Raw genomic sequence first — 15676 nt, forward strand, 5'->3', positions numbered from 1 at the left:
ATGGGGCTGCTTGTTTTTCCTTTTGGCATGTTTGAGTTCCTTATAGATCCTAGATGTCAGGCCTTTGTCAGACACACAGTAAGCAAATATTTTTTTCTCATTCTGTGTGCTGTCTCCCTGCTCTCTTGATTGTTTCTTTTGCTTTGCAGAAGCTTGTTAGTTTGATGAAGTCCCACTTGTCTATCTTATGTAAGGTATGGACATTTAGGGTTCTAAATAGGTACTGGTTGTCAGTTCCAATTTCCATAAGGATGTCTCCTGTGTTTCAAAGATTCTTATAGTTTGAGGTTTTATGTTTAGGTCTTTGATCCATTTAGAGTTAATTTTTATCTATGGTGATAGGTAGGGGTCCTGTTTCAATCTTCTGCATGTGATCAGCCAGTTTTCCCTGCACCATTTACTGAATAAGTCTCCTCTCCCCAGTGGTTGTTGTTGAAGACTTTTTCAAAGATGAGTTGGTTGAGAAATTGAGACCTTGCTTCCAGAATCTCTATCCTGTTCCATTAATCTATTTACCTGTTTCTAGGCTGTTTTGATTATTGCAGTTTTATAACAAATTTTAGTCTGGAAGTGTGATACCGCCTGCTTTGTTCCTTTTGCTAAGGATTGTTTTACTATTTGTGGATGTTTATGTTTCCATATGAATTTCTGCATTGTTTCCAGTTCTGAGAAAAATAATGTTGCTAATTTAATGGGCATAGCATTGAATCTGTAGGTTGTCTTTGGTAGAATGTACATCTTAACAATGTTGATTGCTAAATATATGAATAGACAATTCTCAAAAGAAGGTATACGAGCATCCAACAGACACATGAAAAAATGTTTATCTTCACTAATCATCAGAGAAATGCAAATCAAAATCACATTGAGATACCACTTAACTCAAGTAAGAATGGTCATCATTAATAAAACAAAAAGCAATAGATGTTAGTGAGGATACAGAGAAGAGGGAACGCTTTGACACTGTTGGTGGGAATGCAAACTTCTGCAACCTCTATGGAAAATAGTGTGGCAATTCCTAAAAGAACTAGAAATTGACCTTCCATACCACCCAGCAATCCCCCTTCTGGGAATATACCCAGAGGACCTTAAATCACTTTACAAATGGATACCTGCACAACATATTTAATGCAGCACTATTTATAATAGCAAAAACATGGAACCAACCATGATGTCCATCAAAATTGGACTGGATTTATAAAAAAGTGGTACATATACATGATGGAATATTATGCAGCCATAAAGAAGAAACAAATTATGGACTTTGCAGCAACTTGGATGGAATTAGAGTTTATAATACTCAGTGATTTATCATATAAACAAATAACTGAGTACCACATATTCTCATTCATAAGCAGTTCCTGAACATTTACCATAATACAATAAAAAAAAGAGGACTGGCAGTAGCCAGAAATTGCCAGGGAGGGTATATAACTTCAATATGGGTAATTGATCTCAAACCAGGCAAAGTGGGGACCAAATTTGGGAGGGTCAAATTTACCTGTACAATGACCACTTGCATACCCAATCCTGAATTGTATTCCACATCTTTAAAATAAAAAAGAAATAATTATTTTTAGTTTTGAACATTAGACATTTTGAAGAACAAGAAATATATCTATATACTGTCTCTATTTGACTATTCAAGAATAATGATTCCCAGTAGCTGTGAAACATGCTTTCATGCAGAGTGTAACTCATCCATTTGTTCATTTATCAGTTCATTTATACAAGTATTTCTTGATTGTAGTACAGACTTGACATTGCATGAGTCCTGAGAATACAAAAATGATTCGTACAACCATAACTACATTCATTTTGCTTAGCAGATACTGCATTGTGTTACAGATTGAAGCTAGTTTTTTTGGCAACCTTCTGTCAAGCAAGTCTATTGGCACCATTTTGCTTACAGCCCGTGCTCACTTTGTGTCACATTTTGGTAATTCTGGCAATGTTTCAAACATTTTCATCATTATTATATCTATTATTATGATTTGTGATATTTGATGTTCTTATTGTAACAGTTTTGAGGCACCAGGAACCATACCCATTAAAAGATTGCAAGTTTACCAGGCTCGGTGGCTCTGCCTGTAACCCCAGCATTTTGGAAGGCCGAGGCAAGTGAATTGCCTAAGCCCATGGGTTTGAGACCCACTTGAGCAACTTGGTGAAATCTTGTCTCTACAATAAATCAAAAATTAGCTGAGCATGGTAGTGCGCGCCTGTAGTTCCAGCTTCTTGGAAGGTTGAGGCAGAAGGATCACCGGAATCCAGTAGGTGGCCGGGAGCATGATACTCCACTCCAGTCTGGGCGACAGAGTGAGACTCCAACTCAAAAAAAAAAAAAAAAAGACTGCAAGCTTAATAAATAAATATGTGTATGCTGATTCTCCACCGACCTGCCGTTTCCCCATCTCTCCCCGTCTCCTTGGCCCTTCCTATTCTCTGGACATAAAAATATTGACATTGAGTCAGCTAATAACTGTACAATTACTTCTAAGTGTTGAAGCGAATGGAAAAGTTATGTCACTCTCGTTTTAAATCAAAAGCTAGAAATCTAACATAAAATGCAAGATAAAATAGCAAATTCTGATGTAGAAGCTGCAACAAGTTGTTCAGAAGACCTAGCAAAAATAATTGATGAGAGTTGCTACACTAAACAACAGATAGTGCATATAAACAAAGCTGCATTATATTAGAAGATGCTATGTAAGATTTTTTTTTACAGGCAAAAGATTTATGTAATCTAAAGAGAAACCAGAGAATAACCATGCAAGATTTTAACAGCTAGAGAGTAGAAGTCAATGTTGGTTTCAAAGTTTCAACAACAACAACAGCAGCAACAACAACAACAACAAATGACAGACTCTCTTATTAGTGGCTAAGCAGCTGGTGACTTTAAGTTGAAGACAATGTCCATTGAGCATCCTAAAAACCCTAGGTCTCTTAAGGTTATGCTAACTCTACTCTCTCTGTGCTCTTTAAATGGAACAGCAAAGCCTGTATGACAGTACATCTGTTTACAGCAAGGTTTATGAATTTTTTTTTTTTTTGAGTTGGAGTCTCACTCTGTCACCCAGACTGGAGTGCAGCGGCCGCTCCCAGCCACCGCAGCATCGACCTGCTGGGCTCCGGCGACCCTTCTGCCTCAGCCTTCCAAGTAACCAGAATTACAGGTGCATGCTACCACGTCCACCTAATTTTTTTGATTTTATTGTAGAGATGAGGTCTTGCCTGCCCAGGCAGGTCTCAAACCGGCAGGCTCAGGCAATCCACTCACCTCAGCCTCCCAAAGGCGTGGGATTACAGGCTGAGCCACCGAGCCCAGCTGTTTATGAATATTTTAAGCTCACTGTTTAGACCTAGTGCACAGAAAACAGGATTCCTTTAAAAGATTACTGCTCATTGACAATGCACCTGGTCACCCAAAAGCTCTGATGGAGATATAGAAGGAGATTAATATTGCTTTCTTGACTGCTAATATAACATTTATTCTGTGCACATGGATTAAGGAATAATTTTGACCTTTAAGTCTTATTATATAAGAAACAAATTTCATAATGGTGGAGCTGCCATAAATAGTGATTCCTACGAAGGACCTGGACAAGGTGAATTAAAAACTTCTGGGAAGGATGCACCATTCTAGATGCTGTTAAGAACATTTGGAATTCATGAGAGGAGATCAAAACTTATCATTAACAGGAGTTTGAAAGAAATTTATTTCAGTCCTCTTGGATGACTTTGAGAGGTTCAAAATTTTAGTGGATAAAGTAACTGCAAATGTGGTGCAAATAGCAAGAGAACTAGAATCAGAAATGGAACCTGGAGACGTAACTGAATTGCTGCAATTGTGTGATATATCTTAAGTGGATGAGGAGTTAATTCTTATGAATGAGCAAAGAAAGTGGTTTCTTGAGATAGAAACTACTTTGATGAAGATGCTGTGAAAATTGTTGAAACGGCAACCAAGGACTTAGAGTATTACATAAATTTAGTTGATAAAGAAGTGGCAGGGTTTGAGAGACTCCAATTTTGAAAGAAGTATGTGAGTAAAATGCTTATCATACAGTATCACACACTTTGGATAAATATTTTGTTAAAGAGTCAGTAGATTTAGCAAACTTTACTTGTATATTATTTTTTAAAATTGCTACAGTCACCCCAAACTTCAGCATCAATCACCCTGTTCAGTAGGCACCCATCCACAATGCAACAAATACTTCCACCACCAAAAATCTTCTGAGTCCTAGAAGATTCAGATGATCGTTAGCATTTTTTAGCAATATAATATTTTTAAAATTAAAGTACATATTCTTTTTGACATAATGCAATTGCAAATTTAATAGACTATATATAGCATAAATAAACATAAATTTTATATGCACTAGAACATCAAAAATTTTATGTGACTTTTTTATTGTGATATTTGCTTTATTGCAGTGGTCTGAAACTGAATCTGCAATATCTCCAAGGTACACCTGTGACTGACTGTTAAATGGTTAAACAATAATCTCATAGTGTTATTTCTGCTGAGAAACTGTCAGGAAATATCACATAGCTTCATATAAATGTCATATATACCAAGCATACTTTCTTTTATTTTTACTTTATTTATTTAATTATTTGTTTTTCCCTTTGGAGACTTATCTAATAGTATCTCTTTTCCCCAGAGGAAGATAAACACATCATGTTTTTGATCAAAGCATTGTAGGAGAAGATTCTACACAAAGGGAGAGAGAGGAAAAAAAGGAAGAACAGGGTGTGCAGGTCAGGAAGAGCTACAGGGCTAAGCGCAAACCAAAAATGTTTCCAGGAATAACAAGTAAAGCAGATAATCAGCATTTTGCAGAGTACATTGGGGAGAGAGAAGCAAAAGCTTCTGTGGTCTTTGTGTTAAAAAGACAAGTCTTCTCTGGAATCAAAATACTTCCAATCTTGGCACCCTACTTGCTGGTCTGTGACCTTGCATAAGTTATTTAATCTCTCTGAGATGGATTTATGCTTCAGAAAATGTGTGAAAAAATAGTACCTGCTTCATAGGATTATTGTGAGAATTAAATAAGATTATCCACATAAAATTTTCTCCATTGTACCATGCATAAAGTAAGTGCTCAGCAAATGTTTTATTTTTACTACTATTACTATTAATTTTTAAAAATAGAAAATTTAGACTCTCCATAATATGGACACAGCACATTTGTCAGATAATTCCACAGACATTAAATCCAAACTTTAGAGTTTTAAATGCCATGGAAAATGCAACTGTCACAAAATGGAGACTACATAAGAGAGTTAAATAAAATATTTACCACAATTAGGTAATATTTATCATGAAAAATACTGGGAATTTAAATAACAAAATGAAAGAGTAGTTATTTCATCATGTTAATGATTAATCTTTTTTCTTTCTTATACTTTCTGTAATTTTTAAATTTGTATCAATGCATTACTTTTTAAAATCAGTATAAAAGAAAATTGGAAGAAAACTGTTTTGACGCATCAGTTTCAATATGCTGTTTTAAAAAATATGTTTGCCTATCTGGATACACATTGATGAGTACAATTATAAAAGAACATGAGAATCAAAAGAAATGTCCCATATCTTATGATCATGAAGACTGAAAATACGTTTTCCAGATTAGCTGACTATGGATGAAATTTTAAGAGTAAGGAGAGCAAACAACAGCAACAACAATAAAAAAGATGATAGTCAAGCAAATTTCATATTGAGTCCTGTGGCATCAAGGAGACATGACAAAGGATCTTTGCAGAGTTGCAAGTGGTACCATGGGTCAATAGTAAAGAATAATGAGAGGGAGTAGTGAGAGATGAGAGTAAATTTGTGTGACTTGTTAAGGATTCTAAATTCCAATGTAATATCAAGGTACCTGTGTATATTTTAAGGATATTGGAAGATCACTCTAAAATGGAGAACTTGTAAGAGTGGAGAGAGTTAAGAGAGCAAAGGTACGTGTGGCAGTAACTATGGTAGGAAAAGGAGAGAAATTGTAAGGGGTTAACATATAAGAACCAGACTAATTATTTCCATTCTTGATTAATCCTTCTCATACCTTCCCACAGAAGAGTTTTAATGAGGAAGGGAATGAGTGTCCTTAACTAGTCTAAGGAAGGAAGGCAGCAGAAAAAGTACAGGTGGTGGACTATTGAAGGGAGGAGAGAGAGAATACATTGAAATTTGATTGGGTATATGGATTGGTTGTGGTACAACGATTTATGTTGGCAAGTAGGGGTGATAAGGAGCTAAGTATGGAGGGTGGAAACACTTTCAATAGGGTGGAAAAATAGTGAGGATAAAAACATAAATGTGGGGTATCAACAATTATCTTCTTAAAGGAATATATAAGTGTTGAGAAAATAAAACAAAGATAAAATGGCAAAAACATTGAGTTTCTATGAGGGTCTTGGGAGGAAAAGGTGAAAAGAACTATTTGAGCTGGATTAGAAAGGGCCTACCATGACATGTTTGGGAAGGAGATACCAGCTATTTGTAGGACCAAAACTATTTCTATGTGGTGTATGTCCTGGTAGAGAAAAATAATGTCGTGTTTAAGAGAAAAGACTATGAGAGCAAACTATCTGGATGTAAATAACAGCCTTAAGGCTTATTAGCAGGGTGACTGAGTAAATGGTTAATCTGTTAGATCCTCGATTGTATCATTTGCAAGATGATGATAATGATTGCCTACTTTCCTTGGGTGGCTATAAGGATTAAATGTGATAATATAGGTGTCCCTAAGAACTAAGTGGCATATGTGTACATATGCTCAAGTATACATACACAGAGACTGCAAATATTAGTAATCTCTCTAGTGTTCTTTACCTATTCTATTTCTCTGCTGAGATATAATATGAGATCTCATGTTCCCTTCTTGCTCTAATATTACTTGCAATAAATGAAAGTTAAGTTCTCCTCTTTTTATGCCAGCCTTTTATTTTCATTTATAGAGATTGAATTATAAGGTACTTCTCATTCTTATAAATAGCATAATCATGTCACATTTTGATGTATAAGACATATGAGTAATATTTAAGCAATAGTAAAACAGTACAATTTTCTTATCATCCTAAAGTACCATTTTTATGAGTAACTGATTTTTATTTAAATTGAACAATTTATATGTCAATTTATTGATACTATTTTTATGAATTAGTATTTCTATAAGATGGTTCCTAAATATGATTACATTAAATGGGTACTTATTCCAGGGCTAAGTCAACCAATGCGCCGCATTCTCATGCCTACAGTGATTACAAATAGATTAAGGTTATGTAACCTAAGCCAGACCATGAGCTGGAGACTGGGTTTTGCTTATAATTGAAGACAGAGTGAGGTGACCAAATGTGTGACTCTACCACATAAAGCAATTTGCAAATAAAAGGATAGAATCTGGATCTAGCAAGGGATAACCATATCAAACAGAAATAAAACTAATACCACAAATGGTAGAACATAGAGTATATATATGACCTGTTGAATATCATATAGGAATATATGAAGTCTCACCTAAAAGCAGACTATTCGTAGATGAACATATAACCTATGTGAATATATTGTGTCCTCTGTGTTGTCTAGATCACTTTAAGTAAAGTGTTCTAAATTTTATAGCACAAAAGTCCTAACAGACATGGCTGCTTGTATAGGTTTTTACCTATGTACACTTTTATTTATTACTTTCCTCTGAAATTCAGAATATAAACATCTAACGTCATTTCAAAATATTTGACTTGGCATTTGACTTTTATTATGTGATAGGCATTCTATAAATATTTGCTGAGCTTATATGTTCTAGGTACTTTGTGAATACTAGTGGTAAAATAATGATGCAATTTATAAAATGATATTATATATTTAATAATATCTATTGAACCAATCGTTGACTATACCAATAAATTATAAATCATACTTATGGAGGTTCAGTTCAATATATTTTTTGAGTATATAATATATCCCCCAGATCAACTAGGAAGGACACCATGCTAATTATCAATTTATTGGATCTCAGATCCAAATCCACTCATTACTGACTGCTCTGGGAAAATTTAACAAGGTTCCTTTAAACATTGTTCTTTTCCCAGATGGCACAATGTTAAGATTTGTCAGTAGTGGTTGCTAGAAACATAGCAAGGTGAAGGGGCTTTTTCTTTTCCTGTTTCATGGTGCTTCTGTCAGTATATTCCTTTGATGATCCCAGTGCTCAGTTCCTGCAGCAGGGGCAACTTCTTCAGCACCAGACTCTCACAGCATGTGCAACTTCTGCGAGGCCCAGTTTCTCTAGTGCACAGAGGTGAACATCCATCCTGAAAACTGCTTCCCCTCGTACCTTAGAGGAGAGAGTCCCAGAGAATTCCCATGGTGCAATACCAGAGAGACTTCTCTGTCATTCAGCGAGCCTTGTCCATGTCTTCTTTTATGAGGTCTGGATCACGTCCTCGGGGGCACTGGCTGTTCCTTGTATCTACTATTCCTGTATTTCTCAGGGTCTCTTTAATTCTTACTGGCAAGCGCACATTACTACATTGCCCTATTATAAATAACATTCTTCATATTTTACTTTCTATTTTCAAATTACGGTGTGGTTTCAGTCTTCTGAGTAGACATGACAGATACAGGTGCCAAATATAAGACAGCAGAACTTGGTGAGTTTTTTCATAGGAGGTGACTTATTAGTTGAATTTTGGATATTTGGTAAATGCCAGAAAAGGAGATAAAGAGGAGATGGTTGGGGAGTAGAAGTCATCAGAGGTTAGAAAACGCAGTTGTTTAAGCCACTGATTCTCAAAGCGTGAGCCCGAGACTAGTAGTGCCATCACATGGGAAAAATGACAAGAATACAAATACCTAAGCCTTATTGAATCAGAAACTCTGGGGGTAAGTCCAGCAATTTTTGTTTTAGCAAAGCATTCAGGTAATTTCTACTCAGGCTAGAGATTGAAAACACTTACTTTGATTAGCTATTATTTAGGTGGGTTGCTGCTCAATCCTAGTCTTACAGTGTAATGGTGAATGAGTGTACTACCCAATATGATAGAATAAAAAATATTTTAACAAGTGACGTATATTTTACTTTCCAAAATCTTGAAAGCTGACACTATAACCACAGTGAAAAAAAATCAAGACAGAAAAATGGAAACATGTAAAAATAAAATAAAATATTCTAAGTAAGAAAACACCTGGACAGCATATTTTATTTAAAAATTATCAGCTTTAAAAATACTAAATGTTGCATATCATGTATTTTAATTTTTCTGATAATGTCCTTTCCTATCCTACAAAGCATTGAGTTCTGTATTGAAAAGAAATCATTATTGTCTTTCAACTATATATCAATGTGACAAAGTTCTCTGCATGGCATAGATTTAGAAAATTCTCCACTAATAAGCTTTTGATCATTTCATTGATTTGTTATTTGCCTGAAGCCATTCAAAAGAAATTTGTATTATTGTATAATGGTAACCAGGATGTGTTTAAGGTCATATTATTCATGTGAAAAATGTTTCCATTAATGGAAATATTTCCATTAACTAGAGCTCTGTGTGCTTCCTCTCAAGGTTAATTGTTTCCTCTGATCTCCAGTTCATATCTATTATTCTTAAACCCAGAGATTAGTAAAATGACAGACAGAGGAAGCATTCAATGTCTGGAAGATACTGATTGGAGGCTTAGGTTCTTTTTAGATATAGACCAAATAACATTCAAAAATTAGCTTAAAAAGATAAAAAATAATTACGATAAATTATAAGATAGGTTCATCCCTACATTTTTGCTTTAAAAGCAAGTAAAATTACATTTAATAAGGATAAATAGCAAAAATGAAATTATTTTACTATACTTTCATAATTAAATTAATTTTAGATCAATTAAAGAAGAATGTATATTTTCCCATTACTAAATAGTAAAAATGGTTATTAACACAAAGTATAGTCCAAATCAAAAGTTTACATGAAGTACTTTAATTTTTTTTCAAGTGTTTATGGGGAAGCAGTGATTAATGTTAAACTAGTTGGTCCCTAGAATCTGGCACTGTAATAATAGTTAAAGTAGAATCCGAACTAAAAAATGCAAATTGTCAAATATTATTTTAAATGGTTATAATTTTTAAAATGCAAGGGCTCTGTCTGTAATGCGTTCTAGTTTCAAAAAGTCTCTTCTTAAGATAGTATGGATTACAGATATTTGTTACCAAAAGTTTCTTTTGAAATGGTCACTATTTCCATAATATTTGTCTCACTTAGGTACAGATGTGTACTGCCACATGACTATGCATATTCCATTTTTTATTTTATTAGAGATAAAGCATTTTTATCCTTTACATAGCACATTTGAGAGTATCCATGAACTAAACCATAGCAAATAAGAAGATAAGTTTTGAAAGACAGTATCTTGGGTAATAAACCATGAGGATATTAAAAGTTCTTAAAACTTTGAATTAGCAGTCAAACAATTTGTTATGATGGCAATAGCAAAATTAGCCTATCACTCCTCTAAGTGAGATTTGCGGTATCACTAATATAACTAGTCAAACCAAAATAAACAGTTTAAGGAATGGATAACTGCAATTATGCTTTTTTAAATATGTAAGCATGGGAAATAATATTCGCTGATGAATCATTTACTCTCAGTTGCAATCTTAGTTTTACATTCATGTAAAGAGCAATAATTGAGGGTCCTGCCAAAGAGCAAACAATGAATCCCTAACCTCTTGGTCATGTCTTCATCATCTCCCTATTCTATCCAGCACAAATGCTTTGAGTGACTCATAGTGCTCAAAATCCACATCCTGAGGATATGATTTTAAGAGATGCACAAATGCAAAGTTTGGGTCAGTATTTTATAAATATTTGGTCAGATGATATCAAATAAAAGCTACCTCTTTGGGTCTATAGAGTTTGTAATAGAAACAAACAGAAAAGCAATAGCAGCTATCCTCAAAGTCATAGCATCATTGCTGCAAAATGACTCCAAGCCAAATGCATTTTACATCCCTGTGCAGTGAAGCTATAAAATCTCAAGTAAAAATACTGGCACTGTATCGGAGTGTACCTATTATATAAAGCAGGAAATAGGAAAATAGTTTTGGGAAATCTTATATCCTTTAAGCCCTGAAAATATTAGGTCTATCCACAAAGGGATAGAAGCAACAGAGTGGAATACCACCTTCTTAACCACCTTCAGTAATCCTCATGTCTCTTTTCTACATTTTACTAAATCAAGGTATTATTTTTTTATTTTGGCCATCCATGCTTACCTGTTTTTCTTCTCTGATTTTTTTTTTTTTTTTTTGAGTTGGAGTCCACTCTGTCACCCAGACTGGAGTGCAGTGGCCGCTCCCGGTCACCACAGTCTCGACCTGCGGGGCTCCGGCGATCCTTCTACCTCAGCCTTCTGAGTTGCCGGAACTACAGGTGCGCGCTACCATGCCCGGCTAATTTTTTGATTTTATTGTAGAGATGAGTTCTCACCTGCCCAGGCGGGTCTCGAACCCGCGGGCTCAGGCAATCCACTCACCTCAGCCTCCCAAAGGCGTGGGATTACAGGCTGAGCCACCGAGCTCGGCTTGATATTTTTAGATTTGAAAATATAGTTTATTTAGAAACTAAATTAGAAAGAGAGAGAGAGAAAGAAGAGATTCACCTTCCCAAGGTAGGGGAAGGGGGCAGAGTTTAAGAAAACATGGCCTGGCTGCAGCTCAGAGAGCACATAGCCAAACCATAGCTTAGCAAGGCAACGACTCTTCTCTGGATATTTTAATGAGCTACCTCTTGCCTGATAGAAATATATCTAAAAAAATTTTGAAGTTACTACCATAAAAATAAAGAAAATATCATTTAACAAAACTATTAAAAATTAAAGACACTAAAAAACAAAATTTTAGAGTGATTAAGTTTTTTGAAACAATTTTGCCTGCTTAAGGCTCTGATCTTGAACTGTTCTGTAGCTGTATTAACAAAAGCAAGCTACTTTTCATTTAACTGATGAAGTCTAATTAACTAACATGACTTTTTCCTACATTGAATTAGTGGAATAAACAGAAAAGCAAATATAAAGACTATCTGACTGTGAAATTTCAAAAAATAAGAGGCAAATAGAAATCAGATTTTTTTTTTCCTGGTAAAAATAAGTAGATGATAGATCAAGAACTAGAAAGCAGGAAGATGTCTCAACAATACTAATGGACCTAGGAGGTGATAGGGCAATACTTGTTAATAAATACTTTTACCTGGCATTTTATATCCAGCTAAATTCTCAACTAGTAATTTAAAAAAAGCATTTTTTAATGATAACCATCCTTACTGGTATTTGGTGATATCTCATTGGTGTTTTGATTTGCATTTATCAGATGATTAGCAAAGCTGAGCATTTTTTAATGTTTGCTGCTTAAATGTCTTTCTTGGAGAATTGTCTGTCTATGTCATTTGCAACATTTTTAATGGGGTTATTAAAATTTTCTTTCTGTCAATTTTTTTGCATTCCTTGTAGATACTGGATGTTAGACCTTTGTGGAAAGCAGTGTGTTTTCTCAAAGACCTAAATATTGAGCTTTCATATGATCCAGAAATCTCACTTCTGGGTATATACCCAGAATAACAAAAATAGCTCTGACAAAAAGACATCTGGACATGTATGTTCATTGTAGCACTATTCACTATAGCAAAAACATGGAACCAAACTTCTGGTCTCAGAGTCTCATCAAAAATGAACTGAATAAATAAAATGTGGTACATATACATGATGGAATATTACACAGTCGTAAAGAAGAGCAGAATCATATCCTTTGCAGTAACATAGATGTAACTGGAGAACATCACACTAAGTGAACTATCACAGGAACAAATAACTGAATACCACATGTTCTCACTCATAAGTAGACCCTAATCACTGGTCACATGAACAAAAGAGTGGGAATAGCAGACTGGACACCACTAGAGAAAAGAGCAAGGTAGGAGAGATGGGGGCACATGGCAGTACTCTGGCTACCAAGTCCACTGTCAAGGATAAAAAGGGTCTGCTGGTGGTAAAATTGTGAACAGACATAAAATTTACCATCTTAAGCTTTTTTTTTTAACTTTTGAAGTTTTTTAAAAATTTATTATTTTTTAAATTTTAAAGTTGGGAGTAAAAGTATATGTTTGTTACATGGACATATTGTGTCCTGGTGGGGATTGGACTTCTAGTGTACTCATTACCCAAATAGTGAATATTGTATCCAATAGATAATATTTGAGCCTTGCCCCCTCATCCTCCCCTGTTTTAGAGTCCTCAGTTTCTATTATTTTTATCATTACACCCATGTGTACTCTTTGTGTAGCTTCCTCCTGTGAGTACAAGCAGTATTTAGTTTTCTATTTCTGAGTTAATTCACTTAAAATAATGGTTTCCAGCTCTAGCCATGTTGCTGCAAAGGACACGATTTCATTCTTTGTCATGATTACATTGTACTCCATGGTTTATATGCACTACATTTTCTTTATCCAGTCAACTGTTGATGGGCACTTAGGTTGGTTCTATGACTTTGCTATTGTCAATAGTGCTGCAACGAACATGAAAATGTAGGTGTCTTTTTCTCATGGTGATTTATTTTCCTTTAGAGGTAGCTACTCAGTAGTGAGATTGCTGGGTCAAATGGTGGTTCTACCTTTACTTTGATAAATTTCCATACTATGTTCCAGAACTGATTTACATTACCACCAGCAGTTTATAATCTGTATAACTGTCAACATCTGCTGTTCCTTGACTTTTTTTTTTTTTTTTTGAGTCAGAGTCTCACTCTGTTGCTCAGGCTAGACTTTACTATAAAGACAGAAAATTCCACTGGCTCCACTTCTTGCCCCCAGAGGAGTTTGGTTCCTGTCCCAACATGCCCCCTTCCATTCCCAGCTCTTGTGCCAGCAACCAGAACACCAGCATTTTGCAGAGACAGACTGTCCAATCACAGAAAGGACCTCCCGCTGACAGATTCAAGGCCACTGGTCTTACGCCCAAATGCCACCCAGGTGCTCCCTCCCCCGCAAGCAGCAGGAGAAGGTATCTTGGCCTCAGGAGCCAACCAACGATTCTGCTCACCAGCGTCATCATCAGATGGCAAGGTCAGCCCCTGCAAGTTATCCATAAGAAGCGATTTAGCCGTACCCTCTTTCCCAGACAACTCTATTGCCATGGTGGAACTCATCAACTCACTTCGCGTCAGTGGGGAAATCGAGACAAATATGTTGGACGAGAAGTTGATCAAGTTTCCAGCCTTACAGAAAATACATCAGCTTTTCCCTTCCCGGGTCCAACCTTTATGGTGCAGTGTCGGGACACATTCGCTGATTTCCTAAGGGCACCAAATGGGAGTGCAAAGAAAGGAAGTACAGGGTCGAGCTGTGTTCTACCTCCTCTTAGGGTTGGGAGGAGATGTGAACATGTGCTTTCGAACCCTCTACATCAAGACAGGAGCTGACATGGATGTGTGCCTTATAAGCTGTGGTCGCTGTAACTACATGTCCAGGCAACACACTTGCATATTCTACAATGAGAATACTGAACATTATGAGCTGTTATATGTAAGCATGGGACTACGGTGGGTAATGTGCTGTATTTATATGACTTCTCTGAGAAGACCCCGACAAGTCCTCCAAGCAGTATGGCTGCCAAAGTGCAGTGTCATCAGGCACCAGAAACACAACAAAGAAAGCCAAGTGAGGAGGTGGTTGCCATGATGAGTTCCCAGGCCCAGAGGCAGCAGTGGAGAGCCTGCAATTGCAAAGCCAGCAGCTCAAGCTTGATTGGGGCAGTGGGACCAGCTCTGAGGGCACAGCCTTACTGCACCATGGCAGCTACGTCATGCTGGGCTGCCCGCAGTTTGTCTTCAGCATTACTGAGTTGATGACCAAACAACCCCAAAGCAATGCCAGTCTGCTGCAAGACGGGGTCTTGGCCGAGCAACCCTCTCTCAAGTCCCACCAGGGCCCTGTGCCGAGTTCCAACTCTGCTTCCTAGAGCTGGTGGCTACCCGGCCTCTGGCCCGTGCAGCTACCCAAGACTCCGACAATGCAAACGTGTACACAAGCCAAGCTGAGGTGTTTTCTATACTCTACCAGAAACCCTTCAACTAAAATCTTTGCATAAAATGAAGAAAACCTTTTGACTATTTTTTTAAAAAAATCCCTATTCTTTTCTCAAGTTCTAGGGCGCATTTGCACATATATTTGTACTCAACATTTCATGGGAAAGAGACAGACCCGAGCTGAGGAGCAGCATGGGCAGGGAAGGGAAGATCAATGGTCTGGACACTTCCTCCAACACGAAACACACAAAACCCTTCTCCACCCACCTCCTGATCCTTCCCCCTCGTCCACCGTTGTAAAATAATCAGAAACTTGTTCTATTTTGTGGCAGTGATAACAGTTTTATATTAAAAGAAAAAATACTGTCTACATACAGCAAAAAAAAAAAAAAAACTATAGTAAATTGACACCATGGAATTCTATACTGCCATAAAAACAATGAAATCAGCACCTTTGCAGCAACATGGTGTTGGAGGTCATTATCACAAAAACAAAAAGTCGAATACCACATAATCTTACTTGTAAGTAGGAGATAAACAATGGATACTTATGGCCATACAGACGGAAATAATAGTCACTGGGGACTCCAAGAGGGAGAAGATGGGAG

At 36.3% G+C, this 15676-nt stretch overlaps 1 pseudogene; it reads left to right on the forward strand.

The window, feature by feature from the left end:
• Positions 1 to 8618: 8618 nt before the first annotated feature.
• On the forward strand, positions 8619 to 15444 carry LOC103276624 (annotated as a pseudogene).
• Positions 15445 to 15676: the final 232 nt, after the last annotated feature.

This window comes from Carlito syrichta, unplaced genomic scaffold (genome assembly GCF_000164805.1).
Source record: "Carlito syrichta isolate Samal-C Ts95f unplaced genomic scaffold, Tarsius_syrichta-2.0.1 Scaffold316276, whole genome shotgun sequence".
NCBI classification, from domain to species: domain Eukaryota; kingdom Metazoa; phylum Chordata; class Mammalia; order Primates; family Tarsiidae; genus Carlito; species Carlito syrichta.